Below are 27,649 nucleotides of genomic sequence, written 5' to 3' on the forward strand. Positions count from 1 at the left end.
AACAACAAAACACACAGAATCAATTTTTCAAACAAACTTACAGAACCCAAAAAACACAGCCGACCTTTAACTTCGGGTAGCATGAATTATTGGGGGGCTACAAAGAAGGTTTTAACTATTGAGACACGTTGGCAACATGAGAAATGAGTTTTCCCTCCTTCCAAACAGTTAAAAATAGCTTTTTATAAACTCTCAACTCCCTGTGATGGTGAGCTCAGCATTAATCACCTTTATGGCATCTTATATTTAGGCCACGGATAAATCCACAGGCCCTAATCAACCACTTTCCTGAGGAAATTGTCCAAATCCCACCTGGAGGGAGGGGGTGAGTCACAGCAGCCTTGCCATTCAGACAAATCTCCTTCCAAGTACCCTTAAAGCTTTCTTCATACTCCAGCGAAGACAGCCACACAGGAAACAATAATAGTTTAATCTCTTGAAAAATTTCCTTCCTGCATTGCAGCCCTCAGACAGGTAGTGAGATCGAGCCAAGGAAAATGAAGAGAGCCCCTGCCAAGCGCCGGCTGCTACTTGGCCTCTCCTTCCCGGTCTCCACACTCCCCCAGAGATGGTCTGCCCATGGCCCCTGTGGCTCTTCGGCTGTCCTGCCTGAAAGAAAGAGCAATGGAAGGAAGGAGCATCGCTGACTCATGGCGTGGCTGGTTATCTTAAAGCCGCCCTCCATTCTTCTGGAGCTTTCCAGGGCTTCCTCGTATGGGAAAGACACATTTTATCTGGGAATACACGTGTAGCTAGCTTTCAGGGAAGTGGGGAGTCTGTAGGTGTATCTGCTGGAAACTGCCCGGGCTTGCTCGAAGGGGCGCGCGGTTTCATTGCTGAGCAATGCTTCCCAAGGCTGCTGGGAGTATAATAAGGCTCCAAGGAACCTGAGCAATTTTGAGATTTGTGGGCCAGACAGGACCCATATTCAGTAAGTCCACTGGCTTTACCCTGGCCGGCCAGCTCAGAATGCCAGCCTGTATGACGCTCAGCAACCCACAGAGGATTTTGTTAGGCCCATTATGCATAATAACTGTTAGGGATTAGCTTGCAATTCGCATGGACTGCTCAAGCTGTGTGTAATTTACTTCAAAAGAGCTGTTTCCAACCAGCATGATAGCCAGAAGGGGCACACTGACCATTGGGCCCTCCTCATCTGTGTTCTTTGTGTGTGTTCATGTGTGTGCGTTCACGTGTGTTCATTTGTGTGTGTGTTCATGTGTGTGTGTTCACGTGTGTATGTTCATGTGTGTGTTTGTGTGTGTGTTCACGTGTGTTCATGTGTGTGTGTTCATGTGTGTGTGTTCACGTGTGTTCATGTGTGTGTGTTCACATGTGTGTGTTCACGTGTGTATGTTCATGTGTGTGCTTGTGTGTGTTCACGTGTGTTCATGTGTGTGTGTTCATGTGTGTGCGTTCATGTGTGTCCGTTCATGCGTGTGTTCACGTGTGTGCACATAGAAAGCCAGAGATGAAATGGATGCTGTCCTCTCTCCCACCTACTTTTTATTTTTTTGAGACAGAGTCATTCACAGAACTTGGAACTCCCTGGTTTCTCTACACTGCCTGGCCAATGAGCCCCAGGAAGTTTCCTGTGTCTGCCTCTCTGGTGCTGGGATCACAGGCCTGCATTGCCAAGCCCAGCTTTTCATATGGGCTTTGGAGATTGGAACATGGATCCACATGTTTCTCTGGCAAGCACTTTGCCTCTTTATCCTATTATGAGTCTTTTGCTGTCAGTGCTCCCCACGGAGCACCTCTGCTTAAACACACCCCAGAGCCCTGGCTCACAGTCACACTCCTCTTTTATCCAGCTCTTTTTCTGGTTTTTCTCTTGGCTTGGTCATTTCAGCAGCCACTTGCAGGATCTGGGCAAAATGAATTATATTTTTATCTCATGTCTACTTCTCCTACTCGTATTTGTGACCCTGAAACCTCTCATTATGGAGAATGGAACATTGTCTGATCTCTCAAATAAAGAGGGAGGAGGTAAAGGGTTCATTAGCCAAACTGCCGGTTGGCACAAAAGAAAGTGAACAAATTTAGTTATCATAAAAATAGCCTCTTCAAGCCACCCACCGTGTCTAGGAATTCCTTGGATCCATTCCCATGTTTTTAGGCCAAGCAAGAAGTACACGAAATAGAACCCATTTTCAACTCATTTTCCCTTGTTATTGAGGATAACTGAAGGCAAACAGACAGGTGTCTGGGCCGACCAAGGGCTATTAATCTCAATCATCAAGGGGGAAACTCAGTCGTCTGCAGGAGGAGAGACACATGAAGTGAGGATTAGTTAAGACCAAAGAACAAGGATTAGGTGGCCATCATAATGCTACTTACCACAGTGACAGATTGTGAGTGACATTTTGCCAGAAATGTGGGGGTTTTCAACGTTAGTGCCACTCACGTGGCACGCACTTCTCAGAGATGTGCAAAATCGCCTTCCAGAAACACACACACACACACACAAACACAAAGGGAATATTCTTATGTAACACACACACACACACACACACACACACACACACACAGGGAATATTCTTATGTAACACACACACACACATACACACACATACACACACACACACACACTCACACACACACACACATACACACAAGGGAATATTCTTATGTAACACACACACACACACACACACACACACACTATAACACACACACACACACACACACACACACACACACTCACACACACACCACAAAGGGAATATTCTTATGTAACACACACACACACACACACACACACACACACACACACACACACACAGGGAATATTCTTATGTAACAAGTCTTTCTCTGTCCTACCAGCCAGCTCCCAAATAAAGACAGAGACCTGTTATTAGTTAATTAATTGTGAAAGTTCTGCCTTAGCTTAGGCTTATCCCACTAGCTCTTATAACTTAAATTAAGCCATTTATGTTAATCTATGTTTGATCACATGTATTACCTCTCTTTCATCTTGTACCTCTTATGTCCTCTCTCTCTGTCTGGTGACTCTGCCCTTTTTCTTCCCAGAGTGCTCTCGGTTCTTGGAAGCCCCACCTCACCTCTTCCTAGCTATTGGCCATTCAGCTTTTATTACAACAATCACCAAAATACATTTTCAGACAGTGTATAAATATCCCATGGCATTCTTATGCTAATTAATAGAAACTTATTGAGCGTACTGTGTTTCTCCAACTTACCTGTTTATTGCAGACGAACAAAAGTGTATTTCTGATTAATGGAATAGAGTGAATTTAATTCCATTTTTTAAACTTTTTATAATATCTAAGATGTTCTGAATACAGTTTGGTAATATAAAAATCTCTGATAGAGTGACTACAAGCAATTTTATGTTTTTAGGTGTTGAGTTCCTTGTGATTACTTCTGTTGTGTATGTTTTAGTCGGGTCTCTAAGGGACAGAAACCACAGAATGAATATGTATTAAGGGAGATGTGGTCTGTGCAGTCCAATAAGGCTGTCTTCATGATGGAGAGTGGAAATCCAAGCAGCTGCCCAGTGTGTGAGCCTGGTGCCTCAGCAGGGCTGGAAGAGTCTAGAAGAGCCTGAGGTGGAAACTTGAAGGAGCTGCTCTGTGACACCAGTGAAGGATGGTAGCAGCAGCCACAGCAGGGTAGAGAAATGCAATCCGAAATGGCCGTGCGAGGGAGACACTCATGCACAAGGCCCCTTTCTGAAACCTGCCAATGGAAGGTGCTGCTAGCATTCACAGTGGGTCTTTCTGCTCAGTTACCCTGACCAGGAAAATCCCTCACAGCTGTGCCTAGAGGCTTACCATATGGGTGACTCTGGATGTTGTCAAGCTGGCAACCCAGACCAACTTTCCCAGCATCTTTGCCCCTTGAATTCTACGTAATTGTTTTTAGTGACCTTTCATTTTTAAATTTGTTTTTGGCTTGGCTGCAAATCTTCTAGGTTCTCTCTGCGGAAGCATCTGCATCTCTAGCACCCCTTCTCTTCCAGGGTGCCCTGCTTTGTCACAGCATGGTTCTGAGTAGGTTTTCTTGTGACATCCATATTCAGAGAGAGGGACCCACCACAGAGGTGAGCTGACAGTCCTCATGGGCTCCTCCCTGTGACTGCAGATGGAAGGTCCCCTTCCCTGCCTGCTGTGTGGCTCTGACTCGGTGAGGATGGGCCCTTCTACACTTCCTCCTTTAGTCTATCTGCATAGCTGTTACCCACGTGACCCCTCTACTCAATGATATGTTTTTGTTTAGCACCAACTATCGACCTTACCTGCTTTCTGCCTCTTGTGGCCGCTACTCCTCACATGTCCTTGATTCTGCCTCTGTCCCCAAGACACCAGTGAGGGCCACCCTCTGCTCATTCTCGACGCCCTTGTCCACCACATTTACATCTGGCAAGGGATCCTTGTCTTTTGCTTTCTGTCTTCCTAGGGCATAGATACCTTCTGCTTGGTCACCGTGTGACATGGCATCTCCTCTTAGTGCCCACAAGAATGGAACTGAAGCACACCAGTTTTAGTTTCTAGTTCCTGAGCTTCCAAGTTGGTTTGTTTCAATCATAGTGGAATTCCTATTATGAGTATGATTTTGATTCTTTTATTTAATTCTAGACACCAAAATCCTACCTTTATTTTATTCATTCAGCTCACCTGGGCCCTGGGATTCAAGATGGTCTTTTCTGATTGATTTCTGTAAGCCGTGTGGCCCTGATGATTCTCAGGTAGACCTGCACAGACACTGAGCTACACGGATTGCTTGTGTAGTCTAGTTTAGGGGCTTACCACTTCCCTGATTCTTGTGTGAAATCTCTTTGGAGGAAGGACAGAGGAGGATAGTCATAAAAAAGAAAGAGAAGCAATTATGGAAAAGAGGTGAAGAGAGAAATTTTTTTCTATACTCTTTAAAAATTTTGTGCTATTTACTTGTAGTGAACACTTTTTCTGGGAAAACGTGTTGTATTTTTAACATGAGAAAAGAAGGGATTAGTGTTTGAAGACAGAGTGTGTCTCCTGCACGAAGAATGAAAATCCTAGTGACTTGACTTCTGCTGGTGGCTTCTGAGTAGGGAAAGATGCCAAGTAACAAACAAGTCTTCAACAAACTCTATTAACCTGTGAATTTCTAGCAATATGCTGAATTAATGATGCTACACTAACAACAGCTTTGGATATCTTCAAATAGTGAAAAAAGAAGGGGAGCGTGCTGAAAGGAATTTCCTCGGAGATCAATTGACTGAAGAACCAAATAAAATCTGAAATATACAGGAAGTGATTGGCTGGCAAGGAGGGAGGAGTCAGGGCCCCACAGTGCCTGCCTCTCTGCCCCTCTCTTCTTGGGTACCTGTAGCCATGGTCAGATGAATCCTGTTATGCCTGGCTGAACTTCAGGAAGGTTCTGTGACCCAGTGAACAAACAAGGTGTGGTGGGAGCCAGAACCAGGCTCTGCAGGGGTGAGGCCCACCTTAGCACTCGGAAGCCGGCTCATCTTACAGGATGCCCGGCCCAGGTCAGGGCCTTGTGGGTGTGTCAATGCTTGGTTTGTTCCAGGTTAAGTTGTGGGTGACTCAGGAAAATTCACATACCTTGTGGCCATCACCCCGACTTACATCCCTGGCTTAGTTGTAGAAGTGGGGGACTGGCTAAGAAGAGCCAGATGACTAGCTGTTCCTGGGAACATGAGGCACCCTGGTCTAGATGGGGAACCTTGTGGCCCCCGGTCATGCGGGCAAGGACCACAATTCTCTTGTCTTCTGCCCTCCCTCCTGATCCAGGCTTCTGTGCCTGTATCCATGAAGTCAATTTCCTACCAGTCCTCACAGGCGGCATTGGGTTTCCCTGTATCTCATCCTCCTTCAGGAGGGTGTACTCCAAAGAGAGCAACTAGGAGGGGACCAAACATTTCCCTAGAACCCCTGCATGGGACGCTTCTTTCTGCTCGGTGTTTGGTCAGACACAAGTGGGGCCTAGACCATCTGCAGGGTAGGCCTCAGGATTTAGGTCTGTTTGCGGTAGGACTGGCACTGATCAAAACAAAGTCCCTGACTTCCCGGTGGCCACCATAGCCTTATTGTTGTTGTTATTTTTCTGCTTTAGCCTCCTCAAATGATAGTGCTGGTGCATCGGCCATAGGGGGCTATAGTTAGGAAAGCACTTAGAATGGCGCCAAGACTCAGTGAAATGCTGCCTCATGCCAGCATTTCTAGCAGCTACTAGTACAGCTACAACAGCTAGAGCGCTTTCATTGACTGACTTTGTTCTTTGTCAGCTTCATACACGGGTATAACGCATTCTGATCACCACCCCTCTCTCTTATCTCCTTACAGTCCACATCAATGTCCCTTCTCCATCCCTACCTCACCTTTCCCAGAACCATGGCTGTTGGTTTTACTTGTGACCCCTTTGGTATAATCAGGGCCATCTATGTGGGGACTTGACTGGAACTATCCATTAGAGCCTAATGGCTCCTTGCATCTCTCAGTGACCAGCAGTCTTCAGTCAGGGGTGGCCCGAGTCCTTTCTCCTCATGCTTAGCTTACTGCTGACATGTCCACTCATGTGAAGCCCTAGTTCAAGCATCTGAGGCTGCTGCTGCTGGTGTGTGTGTGTGTGTGTGTGTGTGTGTGTGTGATTTGTATGGCTGTCGTTTGACTAGAAAAATCTCATCTTTCAGGCTCTTGTCCTGTCTTCTTCTGGCTCTTGCATTCTTTCTGCCACTCCCCCTCCCCTTTTCTGAGGTGTTTCTCAAGCCCTAGAGGGAATGGCATGGATGTGTTGTGCAGGACTATTAGATTACTATCATCTATTTCTACCTAGGGCCACCCCATTATTGCTCTAGGGCTGTATTTAGGAAGGAAGAAACCCATAACGGAAGTGGCTCCTCATTGTGAGAAAGAGTCCATTGATCTCCTGTGTCAGAAATAGGGAAATGGAGTTCTATTTTTTTTTTTTTTCTTTTTGAGATAGGGTCTTGATCTACTGTCCACACTGGCCTAAAAATCTGGATTCCTCTCTCAGTTTCCAGAGTAGCTGGGACTGTAGGTGTGTGTCACTCTACACCCAGAAAGTTTCTTGATTGGAACCCAGGGGAAGTCCCAACTAAACCCACAGAACCCGTCTGTGACCCTGCCAGGGCGATTGTGTTCGAGGAAGCAGGGCATTTCCTATTGTTCTGGGAGCCGGATGCCATTATTCACAGTGGATTTAGAGGAGAGAAATCATCTCAGGCTGTGAAGAAATTTTTGAAGATCTAATCTTTCCACCTCATTTGGGAGGAGTGTTGACAAATGGAAAGAACAAGGAGGGTAGGGAACAGTCATCAGTTTAGTAGCGCTCACAAGATAATTTGACATCTTTGTAGGGTGTCGCCTTACCACACTGAGGTACCAGAGTATGAATAAAAACTCTATTGCATTGGTAGTGACATCTATGCTAAGGAATTGGGACAATTAGAACCATATAAACTAACCTAACGACAGGTGTCCAGGTCCCAGAAGGGTGCTGGTGGGAAGTGCTGTGTGGTGACTTGGGGGTTACAGGCTGCAGATTCAGACTGCCAGGGGCAAGGATCCTCCAGCTGATGTGTGTGCGAGTTCCCAGACACTGAATACCTTTTATTTATTCTGTGACAGGAAAGTGGGTGGGTGTGAGGAGGGACAGCAAGGGGAGACACGGTGTTTCAAAGTTAACATGGCTTCATCAAGTCCATGGTGAAGATGAGGCTGGTGACAGTGGGATCTGGAAAATAGAGTCAATGGAGAGATGGGTGGTCAGAGGAGGGTATGTCCTCCCACCCCCCCCCCCCCGCCGTGTGTGTGTGTGTGTGTGTGTGTGTGTGTGTGTGTGTGTGTGTGTGTTTGTGTGTGCTGCGCGCGCGCGTGCGTGCTGGGAGGTTACTCCATGATCTTTCAGGGTTTCTTGAATTCATCCTCAATTAACTTATAAACAAGTAGAAATACAATAAGGAACACACACATTTGTCGTGGTGAGCCAGCTGTTTGTTTTTCTCTCTGAACCTGTGGAGCCCATGGTCACACGCCCTGGCAGGGAACACACTTCTGAGAATTAGAACAAAGAAAAACAGCAGGAAAATGAGCTGGCGTTTGAACCTTGATCAAGGTGAAGACTCTGAAAAATCTGAGCGTTCTGGAAGCTCACATCCTAGGGAGACAGAATGGAATCCAGGCCTTGGTGAAAAGGGTGTCTTTGGAATTGGCTGATGGGTATGGGTGGGGGGAAGCCATGCTGGGGACAGGGAGCAATGGTGTAACATGTTCAGTCTCCCTAAAGTGCCTAGAATCCAAGTCCCTTTGCCACAGAGTTTAACCCTGTTGGGCCTAGTGTGGCCGAGAGATTGTCTCCTAATTCGTTAACTCATTTGATCAGAAAGAAACAGCAACTCCTGGGAGCCCCTTCACTATCTAAGGTGTGTTCAAAGCCTGGCAGAGTTGGCTGCACTCCAGAGTGCTGTTTCCTGAGGTGACTGAGCCCTAGTGCTCACACAATCACCAGTGGAGCAGACATCCCCTTTGTCAGCTCCTTGCCTATTGGCTCTCAGCAGCTCCAGCCTCTTGTGGGAGTCGGGCATGACAGACTCAGCTAACCATAGCCACTAAGCTGTCCTTCCTTTGAGGCCCCTGCAGTTTTCTCAGATTATTTTATAACCAGCTTGACATGAACTTGGTATCTGGAATGCAGGTCCACACTTTCCATGATACACAGTACAAGTGAGGTTAGAGACATGGCATGGGGGTCCTAGAAGCCCCTGGAGATGAGGCACCGTCTAAAAGGTAATGTTTAACCATCTGTCAGACCTCGCAGGCATTCTGTATACATGCCAGACATAACCCTGAGCTAATGATGGCAAAGCCAATCAGCAAACAGGATGCCTGACAGCATCTATCCATTTCTAGAATGGCAACTCCTTTTTCTCAGTCTTTATAATTCACGAAGGAGGAACAGGTGTGGTTCCTCCCGAGACAGGTGCAGTGGGCCTTCTCAGCCCATCAGTTTGCTTTCCTGCTGTGACTCAGATTGGTGGTAGTAGGGAAACTGCCTTCCTTTTGTAAAGTACCATCTAGTATTTAGGAAATTGTGACAGCTCTGGCTTTTCCCATTGGGATTTCAGAACAAATTCGACACATATCAGTGAACGCAAGTTAAATTACAAATTATTTATATCTTGATCCACAGTGATGACTGATTATGTATGCATTATTACTAAATTGACATTTTAGGCAAAACATTGGTTATATAGGATTAATTTCATATTTTACAGCTTAAAACACCTAGGACATGATTGCATTTTCCCCTCATCAAATAGAAATATTGCACCATTGTGCGATTATATTAAATGTATCACAAATAATAAAGTCAACATTGAAATGCCTGCAAGGTCAGTGTAGTCGTTCTTCTACTGTGTGTAGAAAGTGTGTTTTATTATTTGGGAGGATTTTGGATATAACTTGCTGTGGACTAAGTTAAATTTCTCCCCAAACTCTACATTGAGTCCCCAACTCCCAGTATAACCATGTCTGTGGACTGTCAGGGGGTCTGGAGTCTAATGAAGTGGTGACAACAGAATCCTGATGTGATAGGATTGATGTCTCTGTGGAGGGGGAAGGAAGGGGGAGGAAGGGGGAGGGGGGGGGAGGAAGGGGAGGAGGGGGGAGGAAGGGGGAGGAAGGGGGAGGAAGGGGGGGGAAGGGGGAGGAAGGGGGAGGAAGGGGGAGGAGGAAGGGGGGAAGGGGAGAGGAAGGGAGAGGAAGGGGGAGGGGGAGCCCCCTTATGGGTGTATCCTGAAGAAAGGGCATGAGGATTTGGTTCAGATCCTCAGAACTCATGTAGACGGCAGGTGTGCACATGTGGGAGTCTGCCTGTGCAGACGGCAGGTGTGTACGTGTGGGAGTCTGCCTGTGCAGACGGCAGGTGTGTACGTGTGGGAGTCTGCCTGTGTAGATGGCAGGTGTGTACGTGTGGGAGCCTGCCTATGATTCCAGTACATAGAAACTGGTTAGCTGGACCCATCATACTGATTAGCACTGGGTCCAGTGGAAAGACCCTGCCACAGGCAATAAGGTGTGGAGAGGTCGGGAAGACTCCCAACATCAATGCCTGGCCTCCACACGTGTGCTCTCGTGTACATGTAACGTCTGCACACATATATGTGTTACATACACACAGAGACCTGCACACACACACGCGACTAATCAGTTGTACAATGAGAGAAAGCCTTTGAGGTGAGGTCACGCACTTAGGAATACCTCAACTAAAAATGGGTTGCCAGGAGGAGGAATTAAAGTTGTGCATGCAAATCTATTATTTTTAAGTGCACCCTGAATTCTGTTTAGTAAAATGGCATATTTGTCACAAAGCATGGCACCCAAGTTGGCTTTAGCTGTAAAGCTGACACAGGCTGTAGTTGCCTGAGAAGGAGATCTCCCTGGGGGATTGCTTAGCTCGGATTGGCCTGTGGGTATGTCTGTGGGAGCAGTTTTAATTGTTAATTGATGTAGGAGGGTTGAACCCACCATAAGTGGCCCCATTCCTGGACCTTCAAGCCTGTTTTTAGTGCTGTCTTTTGAAGTCTGAGCCTGTTAACTTTCTCCGTTAGGTTTCTGAGTGAATTCGTAGCCCACTCTGAAGTAGGCTCTTGAGGAGCATGCGTTCTCTCACTCAGCGCATGTGTGTTCGTAAGTGCATGCCAGTGTGTGTACAGGCATACATGTGTGTATAAGTGTGTGTGTGTATGTGCACATGTGTGCATGTACAGGCATACATGTGTGTATAAGTGTGTGTATGTGCACATGTGTGCATGTACAGGCATACATGTGTGTATAAGTGTGTGTATGTGCACATGTGTGCATGTACAGGCATACATGTGTGTATAAGTGTGTGTGTGTGCGCGCATGTGTGCATGTGGAGGCCAAAGGTCAATGTTGGGTACAGTTCCTCAGGCTCTGTCCACTCTTTTGGAGTCAGAGTCTCTCACTGGCCTGGAGCTTGCTAATGAGGCTAAGATGGCTGGCCAGCGACCCCAAGAATCTGCTTATCTCTGCTTCTCCAGTGCTTGGATCACATGTGTGCCTTTCTTTGTGGGTTCCAGGGACAGAACTCGGGTCCTCTGGCTGACTTGTCAAGCACTCACTAACTGAACACTCTGCCCAGCCCCACCAGACACACTCTGCCTCCCCCTTTCCCACGGCAGCTGGAGTTCTGGCGTCGAATTGTGTCGGAAGGCAGAAGGATCCAGTGACGCCTCCTCTCAAGCGCCGAGTCACATACAGAGAGCAAGCCCCCTTCTCCCACTTTCCCATTCGAGTGGAAGGCTATTAATCACACTGAGTGACAAAGACTCTCCGTGTTGTGCAATTGACACAGGATGAATCTTTGTTACTGATTGCAAATAATAGAACTATGGCACTTATGCAGAGTCAATCGGGGAGGCCAAACCTGCATGGTTATTCAGTGGCATGCGGCGGGCATGTGGCGTCTCCTTTGGCCTCTGCCTGCGAGACAGAACAGACATTATCTTGTACATTCCTTCCCTGAAAACAGCCTCCATCCTACTTTGCTTGTTCAGTCCTGGCGCAGGGACAACCTGTCTCTTTATATTAGTTTAGTTCTGTAAAGAAACAGTCATTTAGAAGGAAATAGTCAGAAAATTTGGGCAGGGATCCATTTTTAAAGTTGCAACTGAATGATTGCTTTCTTATTGTGTGACGTCGGGCTGCAAAAGCCATTCATTTCTGTACACATGTTTCTCTTTTACTTTCTTAGCTTTGTGTTTTCATACTGCTCAAAACTTACATATGTGCCAGAATGAAAACAGTTTCAAAGGGCAGGTTTTCAAGGACTCCTAAAAATAGGACCTATTGCCAAATGCACAGCCCCCCAATATGTAAATGGCCAAAAGGGGTGCAATGAAAAGCATATGTTACTCACATTTTGCCTTAGAAAAACAAGTCGGAGGCTTGGGCCTCCTGGCCCTGGCTCTCTGAAGCTGTGGTTTCCATTTAAGTCTTATCCCAAGTCTGCAGCACTCATTCCCTGGACTGCTCATTTCTATCTTTTAATCAAGGCTGTAAAAAGCTACCAGGAATAGTTTTATTCTTCAAATGGGAATGAGCTATCTCATTGCATCAGTCTGGGATTTGACATGAACCTTTCAAACAATTATCAAGGCTCAAAAGGGATCAAACACCCACAATGCTTGGGCTTGTGTGGCTGCCTTGCAGGCCCAGGGAGAAGGAGTGGGCTGGGAAGGGTGTCCAGGGCAGATGAAATAAGATATTTATTGTCTGCCTTCTGTGGCAATGAGGAGTCACCTCACATTCATCCTAGAAACAAAACAGGACATAAGTAATTCGTGAACCCCAAAGCGCTCAGTGGTGGTGAGGTTTCACTTAGAATTCCTCCCATGGCTATGGAGCATGTTGTCTAGCCTAGTCTTACAATCTATAAAAGGCATCCTTTATGAAAACCCCACGAGAGTGCTAGTCTCTCAAACACCTCCTTTTGTTTTCTGAAGAAGAACGTTCTTGATTAACAGGGATCCAGCTGTTTGACTGATATTAGACATCATCTCATTAGAGGTCCACAAACCTGGATGCCTGCACTCATCTGTGCAGGGACAGCTTCCATGGGGCTGAAGTCCGGGTTCCCTGGAGACCTCTCCATGTCCAGCAGGCTGTGGAACTGAGCTGGCCCCTGAGTGAGCAGGGGAAGTCTAGTCTTTCAGCTGTAGAGTTATCTTGCTTTCCCAGCTCTGGTTAAATTTTGTCTTTTTATCTTAGCATTTCCATGATAGGCCATGGAAAAAAAGAAACTTGGAGATTGTTTCGCCTTTGCTGTTAAAAGTTGTGACCTTTGCTCACATTTGCCAGAGAAAGTGCTTATAGCACCAATTAACATGAATTATTAACTCCCAGATTAATAATTGATTAGAAAGCTAAAGGCCCTGGGCACTGCCACATCACACTATTGAGAAAGGAAAGAAGGAAACAATTTAGATACAATTAGAGCAGTTCAGGCAGGGCTTGGGAGAAGTAATGACATTTTGGCTTTTTAAAGGATTGCTTATTTCTCCTCTACTGCCACGTGGCTGGAGAGTCAAAAGTCACGAATAATTCATAGACTGACTCATGTGGATATTGGCTTTAAGATTTTTATTTAACAGATGTTTATATATCTCTTTCTTTGTATTAACTTCTGTTTGTAACAATTGCTCATATCGGTTCTTATTCATCATCATCATCATCATCATCATCATTCATATTAGGGGTGTGTGTGTGTGTATGTGTGTGTGTGTGTATGCTCGCATGATTATGGACCAGTGGCTAATCTCAGGTGTTTCTCAAGAACCATGTATCTTGTTTTATAAAGACATGGTTTATGGTTGGTCTGGAGCTCATTAAGTAAGCAAAGTTAGCAGCAAACCTCAGAGATGCATCTCTCTCCGCCTCCCCAGGAGTGGGGTACAAGCATGTGCCACTGTACCCAGGTTTTTGACATGGGTCTTCATGCCTGCAGGGCAAGTACTTGACTGACTGAGCCATATGAACCAAGTCTACAAAGCAATGCTTTTGGTGAATCTTAGCAGCCTTTTACATTAGACACTGTGGCTATCATCCACCAGGAACAGACAAGCTCAGGAGGGGCAGGGGAGCCACACAGATTCACTTAGTTTCACTAAGAAACTGCCATTACTGAATGGCTTGAGCAACAGATTTTTTTTCTTATGGCTGGAGGTGGAAGTCTAAGCTCATGCCCAGCTATGATGGCACACACCTATAATCCTAGTGCTTGGGAGATAGAGGCAGGAGAATCAGAAGTTTAAGACCAAACTCAGCTGTATAGTGAGCTTGATGCTAGCCTGTGATACAGAAAACAATATGTCAAACACACACACACACACACACACACACACACACACACACACAGAGTCAGTCAGGGTTTCAGCTGCCCTAGTTCCCCTCTAGGGTTGGGAGGAGAAACCTATTCCAGGCTTGACTCTTGGATTCTGATGCAGCTGGCAGTCTCACACAGGGTTTGGCTTGTAGACAAACTGTAACATCTTTAATCTTCGCATGGTCATCTCCTCATGGGGGGGGGCTGTGTCTGAGCTCCCCCTTTTAAAAGAAAGCCAATCATAGCAGATTAGGACCCACCCACCCCAGTGACCTTAGTGAAACTTGATCAGCAATGTGAAGAACTTGTCTGAGGCACTGGAGGTTAAGATGCCAACTTCTGGATCTTGGAGATGGAGCGATGGCATACAACCCACAACATGGAGAGAACCAAGTCTTTAGTAGGTCATAAAACCTGGGTCCCTGCTCATCACCACTAATGCTGCATTGTCTCCTGTTCATCACCACCAAGATACACCGTCTCCTGCTCATCACTGCCAGGATACACTATCAACTGCTCATCACCACCAAGATACACTGTCTCCTGTTCATCACCACCAAGATACACTGTCAACTGCTCATCACCACCAATGCTGCATTGTCTCCTGTTCATCACCTCCAAGATACACCGTCTCCTGCTCATCACCACCAAGATACACCGTCTCCTGCTCATCACCTCCAAGATACACCATCTCCTGTTCACCACCACCAAGATACACTATCAACTGCTCATCACTACCAAGATACACTGTCTCCTATTCATCACCACCAATGCTGCATTGTCTCCTGTTCATCACCACCAAGATACACCGACTCATGTTCATCACCTCCAAGATACACTGTCTCCTATTTATCACCACCAAGATACACTGTCTCTTGCTCATCACCACCAAGATACACCGTCTCCTGTTCATCACCATGAAGATACACCGTCTCCTGCTCATCACCACCAAGATACACTATCATCTGCTCATCACCACCAAGATACACTGTCTCCTATTTATCACCTCCAAGATACACTGTCTCCTGTTCATCACCACCAAAATACACTGTCAACTGCTCATCACCACCAAGATACACTGTCTCCATCTTTGGTCCTTTCGAATATATAACGCTTATGAAGATAAGTTCAATGAACTATCTTATCATCTTGTACCCAAGAACTGTCCCCACCTTTTGTGCACCCTGGCGACAGCATCCAGTGACTTTGACCTTCTTGGCAAGCTCTGCTTTCCTAGGAGGAGGGGGCTGGTTAGAGCTGGAAGGCCTCTGAGAGTACTTCTGAGCAGGGCTGCAGTTTGGGAATCTAAAAGTTCCTTCAGCTCCTTTTGCCTGACTTCTGTTTCCCTAAATTCATATGAAAGAGAGAGATAGATAGAGATAGAGATGGAGGGAAAGAGAAATAGAGACCCTTTCCCCCTTCCAGATGTTTTGAACCATAATTAGGGATTGTTACATTCCTCTGCTACTTTGTAAACCTTCCTGGAAATATATATCTATATCTATATCTATATCTATATCTATATATATATATAGATAGATAGATAGAGAGAGAGAGAGAGAGAGAGAGAGAGAGAGAGGGTCTCACACTGTCTCCCAAGTTGACTTGGAACTCCAGAGGATAACCCTGTCTCCATTTTCCAGTGCCACAATTGAAGATGTGCTGTCACACCTGGCTTCCATGTCATCTGACACCAGAAAGAAGAAACACTGACCCTTTGGCATTTTAACTTGAAGAGGGATCTCAGCTTTGGATTCCTTATCCATTCCTGGAAAAAGGAAAATAAAAGAGTGGAAATCAGATATCCAGGACAAGTAGCAGGACAGAGATGGGGTTCATCACCCCCCATCGACACACTGCAAGCAAAAGGACATGGGCTTGGGTTTTAGGAGATTGTGCCTTGCTTCATTCAGTGTCACTTTTGAAGAAGAGCAGCAGCACACACGATGTTGATTATCCTAAGGATGATGCCAACAGTGGGGGGTTCATGAGTTCCGTGTCATTCCTCCATCCACTTCACCATGGAGCTCACGGTGACAGCTGCCCGGAATTCATTATCAAGGTTAGGTATAGTAGGAAATTACCAATACGGAGTCAGGTAGAAATATAAGGGTATTTAATAGGGAAAAGCCTTAAAATACAGAGCGAACCAGCCAGCCGGTGGTAGTCTGTACAGCAAGAAGCAAAGAGAAACCGAAACCGAAAACTCACTCCCCCTACTCACTCTGACCACGCCCTCACAAGCCTGCTCAGGTACTCCTGTAGCCAGCCCCTAAGAAGGCGTGGCTACAGCTTCCCCTACAGTTAGGTTCTCAAAGCTATATGCTATATTTGGGTCTCTACCTCAATGCTTATTTTTTAGGAAATTTTCTTTCTTTGTGTGCATAATCTTAATAGTATTTCTGTGAAGCTTATGTACTAGATGGGATTCTCCACATTTCTTCACCCTTGAAGCAAAGGATGTGGTCAAATCCACAGCAGGAGGTTGTCAGGTGGGGAGCAGAGCCCTCCTCTGTTCCAAGGAATTATCTGTCAGGTCAGGGTTTAGCCTGATTAGAGATTTGCTCACTTCTGAAAGCAGAACTCCCAGAGTCCTTTCTAGCTGGACTCCTGAGGTCAGAAGACATGAAGAGCTCACTTAAAGGTACCTTCAAGCCCAGAGCTCAGCTTGGGTTGGTTTGTCCTGCTGGCTCTCTAGAGATTAGCGTTGTTCAGGTACTTCTGACTCTTATTTTGAAATAATTGACCAAGAAATTTCATGCCCCTCCTGTCTCTCTCAAGGGCTGCTCTTCTTTGGGCCCACAACAAATATTAATTCATGCAGAATATAACAAAGAGATTCATCGGCTGCAAGAAATAGCAAGCTTTTTCTCTGTTTTTTTGCAGTGTGACTTTGCAGTTCTGCCCCTGAAGCCTGGGGCAGCAGGGGGAGGGGTAAGGGGTGAGTCTCAGAGAATTTAAGAGAGGAGAGCAAATATCATCAAAATACATTGTATGCAATTCTCAAATAATACAATTTTTTAAAAGAAATATTCTACAACAGATGAAAAGATCTCGAGAGTGATAGCACGGGAAGAGCATCCTCTTCCGAGAGAGAGGTCCACAGCTGGCCCCTCCCTCACAGCTCAGAAATAACCGAATCCACTTCTAGCCTGGAGAGCCTTGAAGAAATGCATTCAGTGTGAGCCACTCGGTGTGTACTTCTTGGGAACATCCAGCAAAGCACAGGTGGAGGCTTCTGGAGTTCTTATCATTTCCCGACAGGTAGGCCCCGTGTCATAAAGGCTGGCTGAGCATGTGATTCTTTGTGCTCCTCTATCTGTCTGTGATGGAGGTCAATGTCAAGGCCACCACCGTTGTGAGTTGTTCTTGTGACACCAAGGCCAAGTAGGAATGATAAAGCCCAATAGCCCCGCCCAGGGATGAAGGTCGCTGAGGAGTCATTTGTTACAGCATGGGCTTTCTGAGAAGAGGAATTAAACTCACCTAATCTCATTTCTTCTGATGACAAGTGATGATCACAGGGCCCCAACTTCTGGAAAGTGCGATGCATCTGTGTGTTTCTTCAGAGATAAACAAAGTTAAGGGAGAGGTTATAAATGGGGGCCGCGCCCAGAGACCATGACTCAGTGACTCCAGCTGTGTCCCTCACTCTAAATGGATTCCCAGCCCTCCTGGGGGATGGTTTCACTTTCTGATTCTGTCTCAGCAGCTCTGGAAGGCAGAAGGAAGTCAAGAGGGGATTTCCTCCTGCTTCTTCCTGTAGGAAGCTGTAGTTAATGGGAGCCAAAAAAACTTTCCAAAATGCACTGGGCAAGAGACATGGCTTAGTGGTAGAATGCTTGTCTAGCACAAGTGAGGCAGGCCCTGGGTTTATTCTTAGCACCAAAAAGAAAAAGATGAAAAAAATCATTCTTAAGTGTTTACTAGTGACGCGTTACTTCCTTAGAAGAAAGGTTTTGTCTTATTTTCAGCATTTTCCCTCGGTGTCTGATGCTGACCTGGTCTGTGGAGTTTGGCCTGCAGATAATTCAGTGCTGTGTCATCAGGACCTGTGTTTAGGAAGAGTTGTTCTCCGTAAAATGTCAGAGGAGTCTGCTTACACTCATAAGGGTTCCTGAACATCTTCTGTTGCCTCCTTCACAAGAGCTATCCTAGGCGATTACAGCAGATAATGGTGGGGGCCCTAGGCTGGACCAGGGGGGGATGAGGTCAAAGGGCACACATCTGAGAGAGGTAGAAACCACGATCTTCCGGTAGATTTATAGGGTACAAGGGTAGTAGGTAGAAGGCGAGACAAACTCCTCTATATACCATGTCCTAAGAAAAGAAGGGTCATGACAAATAGGAAGGACCATTGTCAAGGTTAAGACTGCTGGTGCTGGGGGCATTGGAAGCCATTTGCAAAGCTTAGGCTTATTGCTGCAGCTGATGATATAAAGAGGCAGCAGGAATCCTGGTCCCCAGGGATACATCTGCAGTTCACGCTCACTTGTTGAGAGTGTTGAAGTCCAGAGCCTTGAGTGATGTAACATTTGGGAAGGGTCAGGAGGTGAGATATTTAAATTTCTGCCTCTGTGCAGATGCACAGGACTCTATGCAGAGTTGCTTTGGGTGATGGGGACATCAGATGGAGCTGTGGCTTTGGGTGATGGGGACATCAGATGGAGCTGTGGCTTTGGGTGATGGGGACATCAGATGGAGCTGTGGCTTTGGGTGATGGGGACATTAGACGGAGCTGTTGCTGATGGAGTTGAGTAGAGCCCTGCCTGGTTGCTCTAGGGAAGTCTAACTGTGGAAGGAGGATGATTCTGGAACTCTGCGATGTGTGGGGAGGGTGCTCCATCCATGCCCCTGAGTTCGCTTAGTTACCACAGGGTCTTGGGAAGTCACCTCTTTCCCAGTGTTCCTCTGTTTACTCATGTTTTGAATAGGGGGCAGTGATTGCACGCTCAGGGTAAATACGATCATTAGATTGTGGCATGGTTTACAGGTGAGTTTAAAATTATTATTTTGGTGTTTCAGAAGGAAGGAGACAGGGGCTGGAGAGATGGCTCAGTGGTTGAGAGCAATGACTGCTCTTCCAGAGGTTCTGGGTTCAAATCCCAGCACCCACGTGACAGTTTAAAACTGTCTGTAACTCTGGTTTCAGGATCTGAAGTCTTCACACCAATGTACATAAAACAAAGGTAAGTAATTTTTTTTTAAAAAAGCAAACAAATTTTCATTTTCATTTTCAAAAGTAAAATAAAAAATAAAAGGAAGGAGACATCAATAGTGGCCCCAGCTGCAGCAGGACCCAGACGTGGTCCTGGGCAGCAGTGTTGTCTTGGACATCACCATGTCTCAGGGGGCAGCCCCAGAAGCTAAAGGAAAGTCTATGACCTGTCTTCCTGCTGCCTGTCAAGGGCAGGGAAGCCACTTTGCCATGGTGTTGGTGACTGCAGACTCACAGTTGAGAAAGAAGGACAGAGAAGGCTTCTGTGACAACCCTTAACCCCACTCACCCCCAAAGTGACAGGAAGCCATTGAAGAGAACTCTTAAAAATTGTGATAAGGGGGCTGAGGTGTAGCTCTCCATGCCCAAGGGCTTATGTTGAGGGCTGGGGAGAAGGGCTCAGTTCTCTTCAAGGGCTAGCCAGGCATTTGACCATGCTACAGTGAGTGTATGGGTACACAGATTGGACTAGTTCTCTTCTTCTTTCTTCTCCTTTTTCTGTGTGTATGTGGGGTCCCAAGGGTGGGAGGGGAGGACTTGGGAGGACTGGGAGGTGAGTGTGCTTGGGATTCATGATGTGAAATTCCCAAATAATCAATAAAAATAGTATGAAAAATAATACAGACATACAACATATAATACATACTTTAAATAAAAGAAATTAAAAAGGAAGGAAACCAGAAGTGGGGAGGAAAAAGTCAAGACCACTTAAATGCTATCTTGTTCCTCACTGAGTCTACACTGAGATTTTTTAAAATTAATTTGGTGAACTTTGGGCATTCTAGAAAACCACAAGGTAGCATTTGTTTTTTAATGCCATGTATCTTTATTCTCTCTCTCTCTCTCTCTCTCTCTCTCTCTCTCTCTCTCTCTCTGTGTGTGTGTGTGTGTGTGTGTGTTTTGTCTGCAGGTATGCCTGTGTGCCACATGCCTTTCTGGTGTTTGTGGAGGCCAAAAGATGACTTGAGTTACAGATGGTTGTGAGCTACCAATATGGATGTTGGGAATTAAACCTGGGTCTTCAGGAAGAGCAGCCAGCATTCTTAACTGCTGAGTCAGTTCTCCAGCCCTGCGTAGGCTGTAGTTCTTCAAATCTGTTTCTCAGATATGAAGGCTAGAGACACTGAACACAGTCACTGAGCTTACATTCTGACAACCCAGACTCCAGTCTCTGGAAGCCTAAGTCTTGGTGTTGGCAGCCCTCCTCCCACTATCAAGAATCTCTTTAAAACTGCAGAACTGTGCAATGTGCTTTAACCACGGGGTCCAAAACCACAAAACCCATCACAGTGGCTGGCAGAGCAGATGATCCGGGAGAGGATGTCTTTGAAAGACCAAGACAAACATTAAATTAATCAACCAGTGCTCTAGGGGGGAAATGGTCACTAATTTCAAATTTTTCATCTCTGGAAAAATCAATTATTATTATGTTTATTGATGTTGTATTTGTCACTATTTTCAGCCATTTCCCCCGATGACATGGGTTAAAATAAGAACATTGTTATAAAAGAGATTAGGCATGTTCGATTCTGTCCCTGGACTTTCTACCTTGCAACTACCTTGGGTTTGGGAGACAGATTAACTGCTGTGGGGGCAAAGGCTCCGTTTGCTTTTCTTTGCTCTTCAGTCTGGTAATTGCTTTGGCCTCTGTGAGATTTTGAATATTTAGTTAAGTACTGGTTAATGCCTTTTAGTGCCTGGGCAGGATTTTGGAGGCATGTATATGAAGTGACTACTCTCTTGCAGCAAGCTGGGACTTGGGATTTCTTCCCTTACCCTGAAAGGTCCTGAGAACCATTGCTTCACTCTAAGGTAAAGCTCTCCAAGGTCAGAGAGGGGCTTCCAGATGATGTGTCTAATCGCTTAAGTGGCCTTGACTCACAGAAGCCAGTCACAGTTACGTATGCACATTGTTCCAAACCTAATTCTCCACTCCCTGTTGGGTGACTCTTGGCCTTTTGAAACACTTGGTGATTTGGAGTTCCCACAACAATGATCCAGACATGTTTGGCAATAATAGCATCACACAGGTCATTCTCTCATTTGTCTGCATGCATAATTGCATGAATATATAATATATGAAAACATGCAAAGTATAGTAAAATATATGGCCTACATATGGCATAAAGTCATAGTCCTTGTTTCATTATGTTCATTAACTGGGGAAATTCTATTTAAAGTACATTTGTAATATTACATATGTAAATATACAGCATGTATCCTAATACATGTGTTAAGCAAAGCATTCTGGGAAAATGCAAATATGAATTTACTATTGACTGCATTCTGAAAGTATACCACGTAGCAAATACTCTGCATTGTAAAACATTTAATATATCACAAGTGAATGATTTCTCAGATGATAAATGTATTTATAAATCCTTACTTGATTTAGGTATTTACAAAGTCAAAACTACTTACTGTCATGCATTTAAATAACACAAAAGCTTATATAACAATATCAAAATAAAGACCATCCCCCCTCCCCTCCCTCCAACTTACTCCACATGTGACAGGTTTAAGAGTCTGATGTCCCGACAGCATGATACAAGGCCCATGTGATGGCTGCCTCAACGTGGCTGTGATCAAATTCCTGGGGACAGTTATTTTGCCCATTGTGTCAGAGGAATGTGTTTTGTCCCATGAACTTGGGCAGGATGTCAGGATGTCATCATGGTGGAAACAGTGGCGGGGGGGGGGTAATCTTATTGTACCCAGACAAAAGGCAACTAGAAGGGGACTGGGGACATTTTTAATGCTCTGAGACACAGAGCTCTACTTCGTCCAACCAGGTCTCTCCACTTGAAGTCTCTAGAACTTCTCACAGTGGTACCACCAAGTGGGGACCAAGCATTGGGCATGAGGCTGTGAGGCCATCTTGTATCCACACCACAATAGCATATAAGTATAGTGGACATCCTCCTGCATCCCTTATTTTTTAAATGATTCCCTTTTACCCCGTATCATGAAAGCATTAGAATTTATTAGCCATTCATTTGTTGGCAGTGTCTGATGTTATTGCCAGTTTGTTGGACACTCATTCTTGTATTGTCCTTCAAACAGATTCTGAATGGGCAAATGTTTGTGTCAGTAGGCGTGTTCTCCTTGTAGGTGACGTTCTGTGATGGGCCGTAGGAGCTTTCAATATAGAGGCGTCAAGGCAGAGGCTGACTTGGACAGCAGTGAGCTTTATTACCATCTTGAAGAGAGGGAGATGCTGAAGACTTGAATGAGGATTACCATCATGTGTTGGATTCCAACTTAATATAGACAAGGACTTATTTTGACTTGAGATAATGGGTGGGTGCATTGGCTCTGTGGAATCTCACCCTGGTTTTAGTGTGGGGCCCAGTGAACCTGTTCATAAGGTAGCTGAAGAGCAAATGAGAGAAAGAGGGAGAAACAGATCACAGTTTTCTCAAGATCTGTCTGCAGTAACATATAGATGTCCCAGGAAGTCCCACCTCTTGAAGGCTCCTCCCCCTTTTAATAGCACCCAGCTGGGGACCAAGGCTTTAGTTGTTATTATATGTTATAATATATAATATATTATATTATGTCTACTTTGGTAGACAGGTAAGATTCAAAATTACAGCAGGTAAGGAGCCTGGAAAGATTCCAGAATTACTTTCCATTTTCAATTTGGTAGGGCTGAGCTGATGGTAAAGTTGATAGTCATTTCTAATCACAATTAAAGCTATGGTCAACTCTTGGTTTTTCAGTGGTGACACAGCCTGGCCAGGAACAGGACACAGCTGCACAGTGCTCTTCACTAGCTGATGAATGCTGACTGTTCATTTTAGGAACAGGTGGTGTCTGGGGAGTAAATCCCACTGGAGTGGAGGCAAGAGACTAAGAAGCAGGGTTGTGATTTCTGCCTCCATCAAAGGCAACCCTTCTTCATCTTGAGACCTTACCTCTCTGAGAGGCAGTCAGCTGAAGAGGGGTGAAGGCTTTCCAGTTCACTGCAAGTCTTTACTATGGTAACCAACTGCTCTTAGGAAATAGAATTTATAAGGACGGAAGGGAGGAGGCACAGGCGTAACAGATGGACAGTGTCTGTCAGTAGTGACACCACAGGCCAGGGCCAGCCTGCTGCAAGTTTCTGTGGGAAATGTGTGGTCTTTGACTAGAGTTGGGCTGAAAAAGATAGACCAAGGAGAATGAAGGAGAGGGAACAAGAGAACACAGACTGGGGGACCCTTCTCTTTTCACTGTTTATTCTAATCTACATTGCAGGTAGAATCCCAGCACCCCACTTCCTTCCTGCAACCAGTAAAGAGCCCTAGCCTCATACCAGGCTTCAGACCCAGAAGGACCATACACGAAGCAGACGCAATGTTCCTCCCCCGACTGACTGTATTTTCCTGGGACCCTGTCTGAGTTGGGCATTGGCTCTATCATCCTCAGACTGATAAAACCCTGACAAGCTGAAATCACCTGTCTACAGTTGGTAGACTGTTGGGTTTAATGCACCTGCTAACCCAATGGTGCTATGATACTTCCCACTTCTTTGCAGAAAATAAAAAAAAAAAAAATGTAGAAACGGTCAATCATGGAAGCCATGGCAGGAAGAGTACATGTTCAAGTTCAGCCTGCACTGCATAACAAGCTATGGACCAACTCATGTCACAGAATCAAAATAAAACTGAGATGTAATCCAGTGGAAGAATGCTTGCTTATCTTGAAAAGCAAGGCCCAGGGACTGATCTCCGCCGTCACCACAAGTGGCCAATCATTTGTTCTGCTGTACCTGGGGCACCGGCGGTGTTCACAGCTGGGCAGACTTACAGTGGGAAAACCACACTCCCCTTCTCCGTGAAGTGTAGAAAATCACAAAGATTGGACAATGCAGGCTTGTTCAGCCAGGGGGACGAGGTTCAGTGTCCAAGGTGTGCGACCTCTCCAGGCGTGTCTGACAAATGATTGCAAGGGTTTAGGGAAGTTTTGAGCTGTTGTTACACACACACACACACACACACACACACACACACACACACACACACACACACAGGAGGGTGGGTCAGCTCTGTAATTAACTGGCAATGTTATACATGTTTAAAAGCCCAAACCTTGGTTGTGATTCATCTTCTCATAAACAGAGCACAGAGAAGCCTTGTTGGATTGCAATGTGAACTTACTACATCTTGAACCATTTAAGCATTTACCAATCAATTAGAAGGACACATTTAAAAAGTTGATCAAACTCACAAATAAACTTTCTTTATATGGTGCTCGGTTTCAACTTTTCTTAATGGGCTCAAAACGTGTGTATCTTAGTTATTTTGGTGCCATGGGATTCACTGAGAGTAATACATTCTATGTTTGATTTCCAAGCCGTTAGAATGGGAGCTATCTAAGAAATGATTGTTGTTTTGGCAGGATTTCACTTGGTAACCCAGGCTTACCTTGGACATGGAATCGTGCCTCTGCCTTCAGGGTGCTGGCATTACCAAATACCACTCAGGAGAGTAACTTTGCTTTTCAGGGGGCTGAAGGAAAGAGTAAGGAGATAAATATGACCAATATACATTGCATACATGTGTGAACTCCCCCCACACTAAATAGATGTACAAAGACTTTGTAGTATTTGCTCTACAACCTGGGTCTTTTTTATTTATTTCATTGAACTGCTGTCCAGAAGGGTTAGGTCAGTTTTCATGAATGTGTACACTGGTAAGGTCGTGTTGTCCCTTCTTGGATAGCCTTTCCAAACAGCCTTGTTACTACAGGAGGGAATTATGGAAATTCTGCATTTGAGGAGTCCAGAGTTAAGGAGAAAAAGTGCTCCAGTCATAATAGATTTATCTCCTGTAAGTTTATTATTTTGGGGACAGTGACACTATCTGAAGATTGACAGTCCTCTGATTCCATTTGTTCCATAGCTGCACATTGGTGACCAGCCAGCTTGGCAGTAAGTTGGCAATGTTTAATAAGATTGTCCTTCCGTGATTGAAACAAATGACTCTCCTTTTGTCATCAGAAATGGAACATCTATGCATTTGTTTTAGTAATACAAGATCTGACATCATTAATAATCCAGGCTGGCAACTTGTGCTTGTTGAATACAATAGATGAATGAAAAATTTAATTTTTTAGTAGATCATAAGAGATGTGCCAATATATCAAAATTAATTTAGGCTGACTGCCTTTGAGGTGGGAGACATTCCATTGTCTCTGCTTTGGTCAGGCTGGCTCTTGTGAGTTGGGTATACTGACTTCAACCTTGGGGACAGCTGTCCTGTAGTGTCCAGTGGCTTTTCTTAGAGGCTTCTCTCTCTCCAACTTCCTCCAACAATCAAGTGACTGTGCATCAGCCCCTAACGATGAATTGCAGACCCCACCTTCATGTTCCTCTCCTGCTGGACCACACCTAAGGAACACTCTCTTATTGGATTATCTGGAACTCCTCTTCTCAGGACTGTAGTACAGCTCACTATGGGGGTGTTCCTCAGATTTCTCTCTCTCAGACCCAGCACTTCAATCTTGGGCTTATAGACGCTTGCTTTTCACTGGTTTCAGTTCTTGTGACGCCACTAGGAACTTCATCAGTCCTTGGCCTTGAAGAGAAGCAAGACTATTAGACAAAACTTGAAAACAGGGTGCCTAACATAGAATATTATTGATCATGTCCAAAAGGACCAAATGCTTACAAACAAAAACATGGAACTTTATAATCCAGGAGGACCGTGTGGTGTAACCACTGCTCTCAAGACATGGGGACTTGAGGTATAGTCTGTTCTTTGCCTAAGGTGTTCTTGACTGAAACAAATGAGAAGATCATTATAGACCTGAAACAGGACAGGATGGGGAGGACAAGATGAAATAGTTCCAAGGTCATCCAGGGATATCTGAGATAAAGCAGAAGGGCAAAGGGCAGATAGGGTCAGGCTATAATGGTCATGGGAGCATAGCCCAGGATGACGTATAACTGCAAGATTTGTGTTCTGGTATAGTTCAGCCATCTCCCATCCCTGGCTGAGGCAGAGCCTCACCCTCTGAGTTGGGGCAAGGGAGCTATGGTGGGCAGGAGAGGAACATTGCCACTTGCTGAATGGGTGTGTGTTGTGTCGTCATCTACTGACAGCAAACTAGGGCTTTAGAAAAGAAGATGATCCTCCCATGACCAGGCCTATGGGGGACACAGGACTCAGGGACTCCGATGTCTCAGCCCCAAGTCCTTCAGGGGTGGAGGAAACGGGCTCTGGGAGGGAGGTTTCCCAGTTAAAGACTTTGGTGGGGATAAGGATGAGGCAGAGAAGCCATCCATAGTCTCTCCCAGCTGCGGACTTTTCAATTTACTTGCCAGGTGAGATGTTGGAACTGATACAATCATGGCATGACTATATTATATGATGTTGATATTATAGAGTATCACATATTATTTCTGTGTGTAATTATGTAATAGAGTAACCAGCTGATTTCTGATTGGATGTGAGGCCCACTCAAAAAGAGGGGTCCTATGCCTGGTACTGTAAACTTGGTCAAGAATTCGAGGCTCAAAAGTTATAGGCCTTAGTGGGGCACCTATTGTTTTTGCTTCACTAAATGAATACTTCCTAAGCAGAAAGGTACGTCTTTTACGTTGGCTGGAGGACAGACGGATAATAAACCAACCAATGTGATATGGTTAGGTATGAGCTAAGGACTGTGGACAGCGCTGTTACCTATGGGCATCAGAGGCCTAGGTCAAGGCTCGTAACTCACGATGGCGCTCATATGGTGATGGGTTATTCTGATTGTCAACTTGCTTAGGTGGAGAAATGCCCAGAGGGAGTGAAACACACTGTTATGAATATCCATTTGCATTCCTAGAGACCATTTAGCTCACAAGGGCCCTGATGTAGTGAGTTGATTTAGCCACTGATGAGTTTAAAATGTGGGAGGTAGAAAGCCACGGATGGTGGTGGGGCCTGGTGAGAGGAAGTGTGTCACAGGAAGCAGCGGGGGGGAGGGGGTAGCTCTGATTTCTTCCTGTTTACTGCTGTCCTTCCTGTCTGTGTTAAGATGAGCTTTGCTGCTACAGGTTCCCTGCCTTGACGGACAGGCAACTCAGAAACCCCGGGAAAAAGCACCCCTTCCTCCTCTTGTGTTCTTTCACCAAGTGTCATGATGCATCGAGGAAGCTAACCTATGCAGGCTCTAGAAGTGTGTGAGACAGGGGCACACACCAGCTCTTCACTGTCAGCAGCTCAGAACCTCTTTCTGTCAGGGACAGATGATTATCACAGACCCCTGCTGCCTGGCTGGCAACAGCCTGGCCACAGAAGATCTGTTCTCGTGCCTGTCAGTGAGAGTGTCTCTGGTAAGAGTTCTCATTGTTCAGAGATGTCCAGAGATGGATTCTCTTGGCAACATGGAGAGAAGGTTGATGGGGAATGTTCTTCTGTAAATATGTTTCTCTTGCTGGCTAATGAATCAAACACTGATTGGCTGATTGACTAGACAGGAAGTGATGTAGCTGGGCAGAATCAGGATATAATCAGGGACAAACAGGAAATCGCTCTCTTCTCTGTAGAGACGCTGAGCAGTCTT

General features: G+C 45.5%; 3 long non-coding RNA genes and 1 other non-coding gene across 5 annotated transcripts; 2 read left to right on the forward strand and 2 right to left on the reverse strand.

Annotated features, from left to right (window-relative positions):
* Window positions 1–11,306: 11,306 nt before the first annotated feature.
* Mir802 (microRNA mir-802) lies at window positions 11,307–11,402 on the reverse strand. The gene has a single exon (NR_162769.1). It is a non-coding gene; the product is annotated as a microRNA mir-802 (primary transcript).
* A 4,080-nt stretch (window positions 11,403–15,482) lies between these two features.
* LOC118238762 lies at window positions 15,483–18,966 on the forward strand. Its single transcript, XR_004769831.1, has 3 exons — window positions 15,483–15,958; window positions 16,940–17,160; window positions 18,922–18,966. It is a non-coding gene; the product is annotated as an uncharacterized LOC118238762 (long non-coding RNA).
* Window positions 16,872–17,593, reverse strand: LOC118238763. The gene is made up of 2 exons (XR_004769832.1): window positions 17,383–17,593; window positions 16,872–17,219 (listed from the first exon to the last, which is right to left on the reverse strand). It is a non-coding gene; the product is annotated as an uncharacterized LOC118238763 (long non-coding RNA).
* A 58-nt stretch (window positions 18,967–19,024) lies between the features above and the next one.
* LOC118238754 lies at window positions 19,025–24,348 on the forward strand. Of its 2 annotated transcripts, none has more exons than XR_004769815.1 (2): window positions 19,025–19,085; window positions 23,354–24,348. It is a non-coding gene; the product is annotated as an uncharacterized LOC118238754 (long non-coding RNA). The 2 variants fall into 2 exon arrangements; XR_004769816.1 differs by lacking the exon at window positions 19,025–19,085 and adding an exon at window positions 21,894–22,414.
* Window positions 24,349–27,649: the final 3,301 nt, after the last annotated feature.

Source organism: Cricetulus griseus, chromosome 4 (genome assembly GCF_003668045.3).
Source record: "Cricetulus griseus strain 17A/GY chromosome 4, alternate assembly CriGri-PICRH-1.0, whole genome shotgun sequence".
Classification (NCBI taxonomy): Eukaryota; Metazoa; Chordata; class Mammalia; order Rodentia; family Cricetidae; genus Cricetulus; species Cricetulus griseus.